Source organism: Melospiza melodia, unplaced genomic scaffold (genome assembly GCF_035770615.1).
Source record: "Melospiza melodia melodia isolate bMelMel2 unplaced genomic scaffold, bMelMel2.pri scaffold_18, whole genome shotgun sequence".
Lineage (NCBI taxonomy): Eukaryota > Metazoa > Chordata > Aves > Passeriformes > Passerellidae > Melospiza > Melospiza melodia.
Genome location: NW_026948525.1, coordinates 6,178,910 through 6,192,391, shown reverse-complemented (window position 1 = coordinate 6,192,391; position 13,482 = coordinate 6,178,910).

Sequence of the window (13,482 nt, the reverse complement as noted above, 5' to 3'; positions counted from 1 at the left end):
ATTCACCAAGTTCATTTCTTTAGAACAAACAGGTATAAACCCAGCTGTCAATGATGCCTTGTTCCACCTGTTGTTTTGCATGGGGCAAGATGGCCACAGCAATTAACTACATAGGCAAGGGCTGCTCTAAATTCCTTTGCCACACACATTTATGTCAGCTCTGAAAATTCCATACTGGGGGAATATGCCTGAAAAAAGGTGTGTTGAAGAGGCAGGTCTTCAAGAGGAGTTTCCACTTTCTCCTCCCCAGCTGCTCTGTGATCTCAGGAACTGCCTGACTCAGTGCCTTTCTGTGTCCCAAGTATGGGGCTCTTCATTTTTGCTCTGGGATGCAAAACCTTTCCACTGCTTCCATGTGACTGAACTCTCGAGGTCCCTGATGTGAAATGTTTTAACACAGCTCCTGCTACAGCAGACAAGTTTGGATTTAAAAATGTGAAAGGAGAGCTTTTCTTTTGGAATTTAAAACCCTGCTAAGTTTGCTGGAAAAAAAGAAGAATAGGATTCAAACATCTGCAGAAATGTGCTTGATTTTATAAAATGGGGTTGGCCCTGCCCTTTCTCCTATGACCTGAGAAAAGTGAGCAGAAACGCGTGTTTCCCTTGTAGATAAAGTGTCACTGCTGAAAGAGTTCAGCTACCAATGGAATCACCTGAGTGGCCAAGCCCTGCTGGATGTCACCGAGCGTATCACAGGCATGGCCTCCCCTTCTGAGCCCAGAGCTCTTCCCAGGGAGCATTTACAGGGAATGCCTGTGAGCAGACAGCAGAGCAGCTCCTCCAAACCAGGAGGTGCTGAGCTTGTCCCTGCTGCCCCATAGCCAAGGCAGGTGGGTTTGGCAGGTTTTCCCTGGCTGCTGCAGAGCTGGGCAGCACCTGAGATGGGGGCAGCGCTCGGCCTGGGGCTGAACTCTCACTGGGGCATCTCAGAACCACCTCCAGCAAAGGGAGGGCTAAAAATGCCCCAGCTGGCTCCTCTCTGGGGAGCACAGGGACATCTGTGATCTTTGAGGGGAAATGGTGGCAAATGCTGTTTCAGGGCATCAGTTTGTTTTGTCCTCACAGAATTCTTGTTTTCCTCTTGGAAAGTTTTGAGGCTGAACCGTGCAGAGCCTGGGGGTCACAGCTTAGGTCAGAACTCAACAGAGGTATCAGAGGCACGGGTTCAGTGCAAGGCAGCCTCTGGGGCACAGGGACAGAAGCAGAGTGCTGAGGCTCCCTGCCTGTGCTGTCACAGTGGCCTTGGACTGAGCCTTTCAGGGGGTGCAAACAGTGTCTGCCTGTGTCAGCGCTGCCCAAAATGCTACAAATGCAGCTGATAATTGATTCCTCAAAGGAGCTTGCTGTGTCAGCAATAGCCAAGGAATGGAAAAAGGATAATCTCAATATATGGCAGAGAAGATGATTGATAGCCTTGCTTTAACTGGGGCTAAATCCACTGCTAATTATGCCAACATCTTGAAATGCAAGGTTTAATACACTTTGTGTCTTCATTAGGAATCTCAAAAGGGCATGTTCAGCGATTGGGAATGTCAAAGGCCCTTTAAAGAGCATTTGAAAAATATAGATCTCCAGCAATAAGACATTTAGTTTAGCACTTCTTTTGATCTCTTTTTCAAATAAAGGAATTAACCATAAATTAGGACTACTTTAGAAAGAGCAGATGTTCTCTCTGAGATTTAGCAGGACCGGACAGCTGTTCCTCGCATTCAGTAGTCACTGATGTCTTTAATTGCATTTAAATTCAAATGAATTCCCATTTTAAAATGGGTACCATAACCCTTTTCTGCTTAGCAGAATTGGTTTTGGGTACTTGCAGGAGCTCTTTCAATGTTGATGTCTGCTGGTGGATTAACAGCATAGAGAAAATCAAGTCTCTTCCGCCACAGAATACTAAATTGCTGCTAAATAACATTTTGTCCGATCAGAAAATAAGAATGGTCTCCAGAGCATTTCAGGTTTTTATCTCTTAGCCAAATCTGCCTGTTGCAAGGAGCCTGTTGCTAGTAAACTTTTGTCCATGTTTGATACAGTTCAGTTCAGAAAATGGGCAGAGAGATTTCAGAGACAATATGAGAAAACACTCGTGTTTTGGTTACATTTCAGTCCCCTGTGTAGCATTTTTCTTTCTCCATGCCCCTATTTCAGTGGACATATAAGAAAAAGTGCCATTAACATTGGGAGGGGAAGTGGCATTAAAATGTGGAGATGCCCAAATGCCAAGGCAATGGGGTCTGGGTAATTCTCTAGAGATGCCCTGAGGTTTGAAACAGCTCTTTGTTGGAAGCCCCAAAAGCATTCTGCCAAAGACCCCAGCTGGCCACTGATGTTTCTCATCCAGCTGTCAGGCAGCAGCCATCTCTGGTGGGCTGGAGTTTTGAGGTGTGTTCTAATCCTGCCCTTTGCTGTGTGCCACTGAGCAAAGGGAAGAGCCAGATTAGGCATCTGGCACTTGACATCAAAGTTACAAAAATGGAATCATCCCTTTTATTAGAAATCTCTCAATTTCCTCTCTATGGTACATTTCCAAATCTTCAGTGCGGGTTTAGACAACTTCTTAATGGAAATCAAAGGCAATTGGACATTTCATTCATTGTTCATGCAGAGATTGTGAAATAATTTAGTAAAGGTAGGAAGTCTGCCACGGGGACAAGGGCTCTGGTTGGAGCAATTAGTGCTGAGGGGTGGGTGGTTCTGTTTCCAGGATGATCAGCTGCTTTGCCCGTTTCTGGACCAAGGGGCTCTGGGTGCTATTTTGCTGCTCTTGGCCAGAGAGGCTGGCAAGAAGCAGAAGCAGAGGCAGATCCTTGTTTGCAGTGAGGCTGGTGGGTAAGGAGCTGTGTCTCTGTCCCGGCAGTGCTTGTGCAGGGCGTTCATGCCAGGAGCCCTGAAGTCGTCCAGCGCGACGCCCTGCCCGTGCTCTGGCCCTGCCTGGGGAACAAGGCGCTGCCTGTGCGGAGCGCCAACGTCCGCACCGTGGCCACCAAGCTGGCCTCTGCCCTCTGCAAGGTGATGGGCACCCAGCTGAAGGAATGTGCTGCCAGCAAGCCTCCACATGTGCGGGAAAACCTCTCCAAAATGCTGGGCTGGTGAAGGCAAGATGTTCTCCAGAAGGCTGAGGAAGCGCTGAGTTGGACACCTCTGGATTTGCCTTTTGTGCTGTGCCAAAAATGACAAAATCCTACGAATGGTTGTGCATTAGTCCCCACTCTCTCCATCACATTTTCTAGTCATGTAATGGGGGGCCTGAAGCAACTCCAGATGGAGGACAAGATGAAGGGCAGTCATGGCTCAGCCTCACACAGAGGTGAGGGGGGAGCTGGGCCAATCTCTGCTGGCAGGAAGGGTCTTGTGGCAGCCCAGAGAGGCTGTGCACATTGCCAGGGAACAGCTGTGCCCTGCACGTGCCCCTGCAATGAGCTGTGCTGCTGCCAGTGCCCCTGGAGCTGTGGGGCTGCTGAGCTGTGGGGCAGGCAGAGGAGCAGGAGGGTGCATGTGCAGCTGAGCCATTCCTGGAGAGCACAGGGCTCTGGGCTCCCTGCTGTCCCAGGGCAGCCCAGAGGCCAGGCTGTGCCTGTGCCAGCTCTGGGCAAGTGGCTCAGGGTTTGCCCCGGCCTGCCTCAGTGTCTGCCAGCAGGAGCATGTTTCCCTGTGCAGCTGTTTGGACATTTCCAGGAAATGTGTCCCAGGAATTATGGAGCTTCAGATGCTTTAGGTTTGCATGGTGGCCTCTGTTAAACTTTGCCTCTGTGTTAAACTTTGTGTCTCCATTTTGCAGATCTGGCTGGTTACAGTCCTACCGAGAAGTTTTCTCCGGACACTTCCGATGTTCCCTCACCCACAAAGTCCTCGCCTCCCGTCCAGAAGAGCTCTCTTTCCTCCAAGCTCAGGAAGAAGCTGCCGCCTGTGTGAACAGTGTTTGAAGAATAGGATTGATGTGTTAGGCTTGATAGTTACAGCTGTACATATGTTCTGATCTTTAGATGTAGTTTTGAATTAATGTCTTTTGATTCTGTCTTTAAGTTTTGATGACATATTTTTAATGGTATATATTTTATTTTGATGATGAAAAACAAAAATAAATAAATAACAAATAAATCAGGAGGAGAATGTGAGACCATGACCTGCTAGCCTAGAGATTATGGAAGTGCAGCTCACTCCATGTGCTAGTGTCTCACCACATCCTTTCCTCATTGGGCCTCTCCTCTTCCTCTTTGGCCATGGTTTCTTTGTGTCATTTGTGCTGCTGTTTTCAACTTGTCATTGTAACAGGGCCACACATTGACATGTTTGGGGGACAATAGATCCAAAAGATCCTGTCTAGTCAAAGGTTTTTTACCTAGGTGTGTTCTGTGCTCACCAACGGCCTGAGCAAAGAAACCAAGAGAAGTGTGCCCAAATCCCAAAGCTTTGCTCTTTTGCAATCTCCCACAGATCTGGCACACAGGTGCCTTCAATCACAATTCCATAGGTAAGAAGAGGTCGTGTATTTCACTGGGAAATGATACACTGCTTTGGCAAAGTCACCTGTACGTATATTTACCCGGGACAGCACTCCAGCTGTGTTGTTTGCCCCTTGTTTGCAGAAGGATGAGTGCATTGGGAGGCCAATAACAAGTGACAAGGGCTCCTCAAATCTGCACTGCAGCCTGGGTGCAATTCAGCCCAGAGCTAGGGGATCATTTGTTCCCATGGACCAGTGCTTGCCAGTGGAATGAATTCCTGCACAGCTGGAAGAAGCAATTCTGGATTCAGCTCCAGCTGTTGGTGGGCAGCATGATCATTGACAATGCTGCCCTTCCAGAAATTATTCTGCAGTTTCCTTTCATAGTCATTTGAAGCTTTTAAACTTCACATTTCAATTTGCTTTGCCTTAGGGAAAAACACTTCTGGGCCCAGTGCAAACTGTCACCCTTTGGCAGCCAAGTCCTCAAGGTTGCCAGCTTCTGATGTTACAGAATGTCGCCTGGCTGAATGAGTTTGCTTAGCTCTGGGTCTAGTCCTGGCCTAGTAAAACAGTTGGTAGCTCTATACCTTCCTTTCTCTTCCTCCCTCTTTTTCCTTATTTTTCCTTTTTCCCCCAGTTCCTCCTCAATGCATTTTGCTGTGGTTATTCAATAAAGGTACATTTGTTTTGGTTATAGCAGCAACTCTCTCTACCGTGTCGGTGTTTTTTGCACTCTGAGATCAACCCACAAGCTACCACAAAACGCGTTCGTAAGGACGGATCGTGACACTTGTATACATACTATAGAAACCTTCTATCAAACCTTAAAAATTCTCTACAAATTCATTTCCAACATTACTGGGCCTGGCACCGCCCAGATCTGGTGTTTGCTGCCACCACCAGTGCCCAGATCTGGAAATTCCCTTGTTCTGGCAGAGCCAAGTCTAGCAATTTTCTGGTAAAGAAAGCCAAAATCTGGCAATTTCTGCTGCCGGCACCGGCAATGCCAAGATCTGGTGTTTGCTGCCACTGCCCGTACCCCAGTCTGGACATTTCTTATTCCAACACAGCCCGAGTGCAACAATTTTTTGGAAAAAGAAGACAAAAGGCAGCAGTTTCCTGGTGCCAAGACTGTCACCACCCAGACCTGGTGTTTGATGGCACCGCCCATGCCCAGATCTTGATATTTCCCTGTGCCGCCACAGCCCAAGTGCAGCAATTTGCTGGCAAAGAAAGCAAAACCAGGCAAATACCTGGTGCCTACACTACTCCGATCTTGTGTTTGCTGGCACGGTCAGTGCCCAGATCCGGAATTTTTCAAATGCCTGCACAGCATAATTCCAGCAATTTCCTGGCACAGAAAGTTAATATTTGGCAATTTCTCAGTGCCAGCACAACCCAAATGCAGCAATTTTCTGGCAAAGAAAGCCAGAACCCAGCAGCTTCCCAGTGCTGCCACCAGCACCACCCAGATCTGGTGTTTGCTGTGCAAGTGCCCCGATCTGGAAATTTCCCAGTGCTGGGAAATTGCCCAAGTGCAGCAATTTGCTGGCACAGAAAGCCAAAACCCGGCAACTTTCTGCTACTGGGTCTGGCACCGACCACATCTTGTGTTTGCTGCCCCAGTACCCAGATTTGGAAAATACCTGGTGCCAGCAGAGCCCAAGTCCAGTGATTTGCTGGCACAGAAAGCCATAATTTTGAAATTTGCACGTTCTGGCTCCAGCACCATCCAGCTCTGGTGTTTGCTGGGACTGCCAGTGCCCAGATTTGGAAATTTCCTGATGCCTTCACAGCCCAGGTCTAGCAATTTGGTTTTAGCTAGCTTAGGCAGAGAAGTTCCTCGGACTGTGACTTTCCTTTTTCTTGAAATTGTTTAAACTTTCTCTGGACTGAAAACCCAGAAAAACACCGGCAGCAGCTCACACCTGTGGCCCCCCGAGATCTGGGACACTGCATTCCAGCACCAGAGGGACTCAGGAGAGACCGAGTGAGCCAACTAAAACCCACAAAAAGGACTTTCTGAATTGGCCATCTCTTCAGCACTGTCCGAGGTTTTATTTAATATTATTCATTTTTCATGCTTGTGAATACTTTACTTGTGAAATAAACTGGGGTTTTTTCACTTTTCTCAAGGGAAGTCTTTTCCTGAACTAGTAGGGGGACAGGCCGCTTGAACTTGCTTTCTATACGGACTCCTTTTGGAGATTTCCTCCCAAAATTTGCCCTAAGCCAGCACAGTCGCAATGAAAATTTCACCAGTGGCATAATTTCCTGGTGGAAAGTCTTGTGACCGAAGCTCGACCTTGCTCTCCATGACAGATTCTTGGGAAGAGCAGACAGGAGAAGATTCCTGGAAAACTGAAACAGCTTTCCAGAAGGGAAATGAAAATGGAACAAACAATCCAAGATGTTTTCCTCTATTAATTTCTATGCTCCCCTTTTCCATGTTGCACTACTTCTCCATCCCAGTAATTCCAGATGCATAGCACCTCTAAGATCTGTGACTTAGTGATTTTTAGATGGTCTAAAATACCATGAGCCACACACAGTTTTCCTTCCCCTGTTTTTACAGGAAAGCAACACTGGAGGTGTAAATGCAGTCCTGGGCTCAGGTAGGAATCCTACCCCAAGGGAAGGTGCCCTGACAGTGTTTGACCCTCAGCAAGGACAATGCCCAGCAGCAAGCGAGGGGATCGCTGTGCCAGGGTGCAGGAGTCAGGGCTCTGCATGTGGGCTCAGCGCTGCAAAGTTCCCGTGTTTGGGCAGACGGAGGGGCTGTCCCCGGGGCGCGCGGGGCTCGAACGTGGGGCTCGTGGGGCGAGCGGGGAACGGACACGGGGACGAACGGCCCCGGTGCTTCAGTTGCAGCAGCGGCAGCAGCAGCGGCGGCGGCAGCAGCGGCGGCAGCAGCAGCGGAAGAAGCAGCAAAAACAGATTCGTTTTCTCGCTTTCTTTCTCTTATTCTCTGTCTTTCTCTCTCTCTCCCTTTCCCGCTGTCGGGCACCCTTCCCTCGGGGTCCCTTGCCCGGCGTCCCTCCCCTCTCCCCGCCTCCCTCTCCCCTGCAGGGCCGGGCCATGCCCCCGGCCCGCCCCCGGCCCCGGGCGGGGCTGCCCCGTGCCCGGCCCCGGCCGTCCCGCCGCGGTCTCGCCTCCGCCCGGCTCTGGCCGTGCTGGCGGTGGCGCTGCCGGGCGGGTGTCGGTGCCGGGGGCCGGGGCGGCACCGCCGCCCTTCGGCTCCGCCTGGCCCGAGCTCGGCCCCGGCCCCGAGGCAGGCTCCAGTCCCGGCCCCGGCCCCGGCCCCGGCTCCTCCCGGGGCCCGCGGAGGACACAGGCGGCGCGGCCGCTCCCGCCGCATCCGCTGCGGCTTCCCCGGCCCGAGCTCCGCCGCTCGGCAGCGCGGCCGCCGGCCCCGAGCCTCCCGTGCCGCGTTCCGAAGATGGAACGCCTGGGCATGGCCGGCCCGGGGCGGGTGAGGGGCGCTCGGGGGCCGTTGCTGGCCCCGGGCCGAGCGCTGACCGCCGCGTCCCGCCCGCAGGGACGGCGCAGGAGGCCCTGCAGGAGCGGCACCGGCTGGGCTCGCTGCTGGGGCGCGCTCCAGGCACAGCCATGGAGCAGAGAGCCCCGAGAGCGCCCAAGCTGGCCTGGGTGGAGAAGGAGGAGGAAGAAGGCCCTGGAGCTACCCCAGCGCAGGAGATTGAGGAGGTGGTGCCGTTCATTCCACCGCAGGAGGGTGAGTGGCAGGGCTGGAGCCTGCAGCCAGCTTGGCCCCATCCCACCCCATCCCATCCCATCCCATCCCACCCCATCCCATCCGATCCCATCCCCTGGGGAAATGCCCACAGACAGGACAGAAAAGGGGCCAGGCAGACACCCCACTGTGGCCGCGCTCCATCGCCCTGGAGCATCCCGGAGCTCTCCCTGCCGGGGCAGCACAGGGCTGGGCTGTGTTCTCTGGCCTCTCCCGCAGCCCCTCAGCTCTGGCTGCACTCACTCTTTGCCAGATGCAGCCCTGGAGCGCACACAGGAGCAGGAACGCACCCGTGGCCTCTTCCACAGCACAGCGCAGGTACCTGCAGCCACCCCCACCTGGGCTGGGCTTGTTGTCCCTGCTCAGCCCAGCACCATGTGTGCAGCACTCCATGCAACATCCCTGGCTTCTTGCCCTTCTGCTACAGATGGTTGGCAAATTCATGAAGAGGATTCGGGAGGAGGAGACCAGCGTCATGGGCACTGTGCTCAGAGCATACCCTCCCATCTTCCAAACCAACACCAGTGCTGCCCTGCTGGATATGCTTGTGGAGGAGGGTCCTTCCCGTGCAAAGCAAGTAAGCAGCCTGTGGCCTGACTTCCCAGCAATTGCTTGGCCTCCCAAGCCATGCCTGCTGGTTACTTGTAAGTCTTGAGGCCATGGCAGTGTGGTGGCAAGGGAAGCACTTTTCTGGGGCAGCTGGGCACATGACTCCCTCTGGCAGCTTTCCAAGTCTCCCCTGCCTTCTCCAGGTGCCCGCCATGGTGAGGTACATCCACCAGTGGCTTGTGGCCAATGATTCTGCCGAGCACAGGCTGGAAAAGGCCCTGCTGAATCTCACCAGAGAACACCCGGATGACGCAGTGGTGACGCTCCTGCGTGTGGCCCCGTCCTGTGACAGGTATGGGCCCACCTGCCCAGAGGGCTCAGGCCTCCCCTGCCCATCAGCCTGTACAGCCTGGCCCAGGTGTGTGACCAACAGAGAGTTCCAGGGCCCTCTGGCTGCTGCTTTTCCCACCCCTGGCACATCAGCCCCCAAGCCTGCTGCCTTGCTGCCCCTCAGGGCTCTGTCCCCACAGGGCTGGGCTGCCTGGCTGCTGCTGGCAAGGGCCAGTGGGCAGAGGCAGCGCCGGTGCTCAGCCCAGGCCCCTAGGGATGCCCAGGCCACGGTGCTGTGTCTGAGACCCGCCCTGAGACAGAGCTCTAACCCTGCAGAGCTGCCATCACCATGTGGAAGACCATCATGTGCTCGCCCCGGACTGCAGAGCCAGTGCAGCTGATACTCCTGGATGTGATGGGGAGCTGGCCAAAGTGCAGCACGTGCACCTCCGATGGGGACAAAACGGGTGTCTTTGGCCTGACTGTGAGTTTCTTTAACTGGCCTTTGCTGGCCCCAAGGCTGCCGCTCCAGCAGCTCTCCATCCTCCTTCCCCCACTGCATCTCCCTGCCTCAGGTGCTGGCCTGAAACCTGGCCCAGGGGCAGTTTCAGGCCCACCAGGCCCTGTGCTCCCTCTGCTAAGTCTCTCCGGGTCTCTCCCTCCCCTGCTCGGGCCCTGCCACACGGACACCTGGGCACTGAGCGCTGTCTCGTGGGGCTTTGTCCCTTGCAGGCAACCGTGGTGATGTGGAAGATCCTCCAGGAGCCCCGTGTCCCACGTGTAGTGACGCTCTATTTCCCCCACCTGTTTGTGCATCTGCTCTTCCAAGTGTTCTTCAGCACAGAAGAGATGCCAGAGGAGGTGGATACCTTCTGGAAGAAATGCCAGGAAGAGCACGGCCTTGCCACCAGCCCCAACAGGTGCTCCATCCCACTCCTCCTGTCCCTGCCACGTGGCCTGTGAAGGAGCCAGTGCTGCCAGTGTGACCTGGGCTTTGCTCTCTGCCCACAGGTTTGCAGTGCAGACCCTGCAGTCCCTGCTCTGCCTTCTCCAGTGTGAGCAGGTGGTGGTGTCAATGGAAGGCAAGCGTGGCTGGGACACGCTGCTCTGCGTTGATACCCATCACTCTGCCGTGGCTCTGCTGGCCGGGTGAGACACCCCCTTCTCCCCATTGCTCCTGGCATTTGTGCCCTGTGCCCGGGCTGTCCCACACAGTCCCCGTAGCTGGGGCCAAAGGGACGAGGGACAGCCAAGCAGACTGGAAAAGGCTGGGAAAGGGGGTGCCCAGGAGCAGCCACATCTCAAAGGGCCCAGGTCCCCTGGCAGGGTGGTGGGGAAAGACAAGAACCGTGTGAGTCAGTGCTGGGAGAGGCTTCCCCCCTCTGCCCCCCGGCTCAGGATCTTAATGCCATTTTCTGCCTTGCAGGGAGATGCGCCATGCATCCAGGCCCTTGTGTAAAAGCATCTTATGCTGCCTCCTTGACATGCTCAGTGAAGAGATGCCATACTGGGATTTCCCTGCCCTGGCATTCCTTGCGGAGGTGAGCCTGAAGGCCAGCATGACCTGGCTGAGCTGCCTCCAGGCTCTCTGCCCTCTCAGACGCCTGGGACGGTGCCCGTGCCCTGTGCTGCTGCCTGCGCCCAGCCCCGTGCGGCTCCGGGCTCCTGCTGGCCGGCTCCCCCGTCACTGCCCTGTGCCTTGCAGGTCCTCGAGTGCCTGGACTTGAGGGACTGCAGGGACAGCATCATGGATGTCTTGTCATGGCAGCTGCGGAGGGAGCGTGCAGACATTGGCAGCCAGCTGCTCAGGGTCCTCCTCCCGCGCAGGGACCATTCCCCGCTGGTGAGAAGGGGGCAGTGGCAGAAGCCGTGCAGGCAGCGTGGGGCTGGGCAACGCAGTTGCTTGGCCTTGCCTTGTCTTTGGGCGCTGGGGCAGCTGCTCCCAGCTCTCCTGCCTCCTGCTTCAGCTGCCCCAGTGCTTCAGGACAGGCCTTTGGCCTCTGGGCCCTGCGGCAGCAGGGTGGCCTTTCACAAACTTGCCTTCCACGCAGGCCGAAAGAATGCGGGGCCTGACTGAAGGGCTCGTGGAGCTCCCACAGGTCAGGGTGACCACCATGCTACTGGACTATCTGTTCCTGGATAATGGTGCCCCAATACCCAGCCCCATGGCCCTGCAGCTGGCTAAGGTGTTCCTGCCACTCTTTGACAACGTAAGGCTCTGTGCCCCCAGCCACGGCCACTGGCTGCTGCCCAGACACTTGGTGCCCTGTGCAGATGCAGGCCTGTGCCAATGTGGACCAGAATCAGCTGCTGCTGAGGCTCTTGCTGCCTTCCTGTTCTACAGGGTGACAGCCAGGTGCAGCAGCTCTCCATGACTGTCTTTCAAAACTTGATGTCGGCTGTAGAAGAAGAAGGAAAAACGCTCCTGATGACACAAGTGTGTGAGAGCCTGCTGCCACTGCTCTTCCACTGCCATAATGAGAATCTGTGTGTGGCAGAGGTGAGGACTCGTGGGCTGCTGCTGTCCCCCTGCAGGGGGCTCGGCTGCTTCCTGCCCTGCGCCTGTTGGACTGCAGCCTCCTCCAGGCTGCAGCTCCTGTGCCTTGGGCTCTGGGGCCATCTCTGCCTCTCTGCTGCTCTCCAGACTTCTCGGGAAACGCTGCTTTGTGCGGTCAAGTTCCTGAAAAGGAAAGCTCTTGAAAAAACTGTGAAGAAAGAGAAACTCTCAAAGTTTGCTGAGCTCCTGGTAAGGATGGCCGGCATGCCCCAGCCTCAGCCTGGAGAAGGCCCCTGAGGGCGGTGCTCAGTGTGCGGGGCTGGCAGCTGTGCCCCGGCCCGGTACTGCACGCAGAGGCCGCGCGGGCTCTTCTCCAGGCTCCCGTGGGCCCAAGCCAGGTGCCCATGGAGCCCCGGCCGGGCGGGGCTGCGGGGCGGGCCGGCACCGTGGCTCCCCGGTCAGCAGCTGGCCCTCTGCCCCCTGCCCTCGGGAGCCCTTGGCCAGCGGCTGCTGGCCGCGCCTCAGGGCTGTGCGGGGAGGGGAGGCCGGGGCTGGGCACAGGCAGCGCCCGGCCCAGGGGCTGAGCCCGCGCCAACCCTTCCCTCCTGCCGCTCTCTGCAGCTGGCAGAGGACAGGAGCAGAGCGGCCGAGCACCTGCGCCGGGCCCTGCACTACCTGGAGAGCCCACAGGAGTCCCTGCGGGAGGCGGCCATCAGGTTCATGGGTGAGTCCCGAGCCCGGGCTGCCCCTCCCCTCCCCGGCCTGCCGCAGCTCGGCCCCAGCCCCGCCTGCTGCCCCGGCAGCGCCAGCCGTGCCCTGGGGCGCCGTGGAGCCCCGCCTGGCCCGGGCAGTGCTGCTGCCGCCCTCTGGCAGCCGTGCCCTGGGGCGGCAGCGTGCGGCAAGGGCCGGGCTGAGCCCTGCCGGGCCAGCAGCCCGTGTGGCCACAGCGCCGGCAGCGCCCCTGGCAGGGAGCTGTGCCGCTGGGGCCGTGACAGGCTCTGTGTTCACAGGCATGGCCGGGCGGCGCCTGAGGGGGCAGCAGCAAGAGCTGCAGCTGATCTGCACTGGTGAGTGAGGGCAGCGGGCTGACAGCGGGGTCTGCCAGGGGAGCTGCAAGCCCTGCCCCAGCTGCGGAGGGCTCTGCTCCCGTGGGCAGAGCACACGGAGCTTTCAGGGCCACGTGGGCCATTGGTGGCCAGCAGCTTTGGGCTGATCCCCTTGCTCCCTGCTCCCTCCGGGCCATGGCAAGACCCGGCTGGGATGGCCCTGGCAGGGGGCTCTCCTGGGCTCCCCGCAGATCCGGCTCTGACCGTGCCTCCGTTCCTCTCTCTCTTGCAGCCCTGGACCCCCTGACAGAGGACACAAGCAGTGCCGTGTCACAGCTGGCACTTGAAACACTGCATGTCCTCCAGGCAATACAGCGTGGGCGATATTCCACCATCTGGAGGCTGCACAATCAGCTGCGCAGGGCATGGCGGAGTCGGCCTCGCCTGCCGGGGCTTGGCTGCTGCACTGCCAGATGACTGAGGAGGAGAGCTGATCTGGGAGGCTGTCTTTGCTGGGGCAACCTGAGGCAGGCGTAATTTTCCTTTTCTTGAAGATTTTTCTTTTCTTCTTTTCCCTTTTTTATCTAGATTGTAAATAAATAATATAGAGTATATGTCATGATATATATTTGTATATATTATAGATTATTGTAAATAACTCAATTCTAGAATGTGTTATGATACACAGACTGCCAGGAGCTTTTCTTTGCTGCCCAGGGTCTGCAGGGCAAGAGGCAGGAAAGGGTGAAAAGGGAGCTTGTGCTCAGCAGCAAAGCAGGCTGAAGGTGGTGAGGCCCTGAAGTGGGCAAAGGGTGCTTGCGCTCAGCCAGCTGCCCAGGTGTGCAGTGGGTAAAGGGAAATG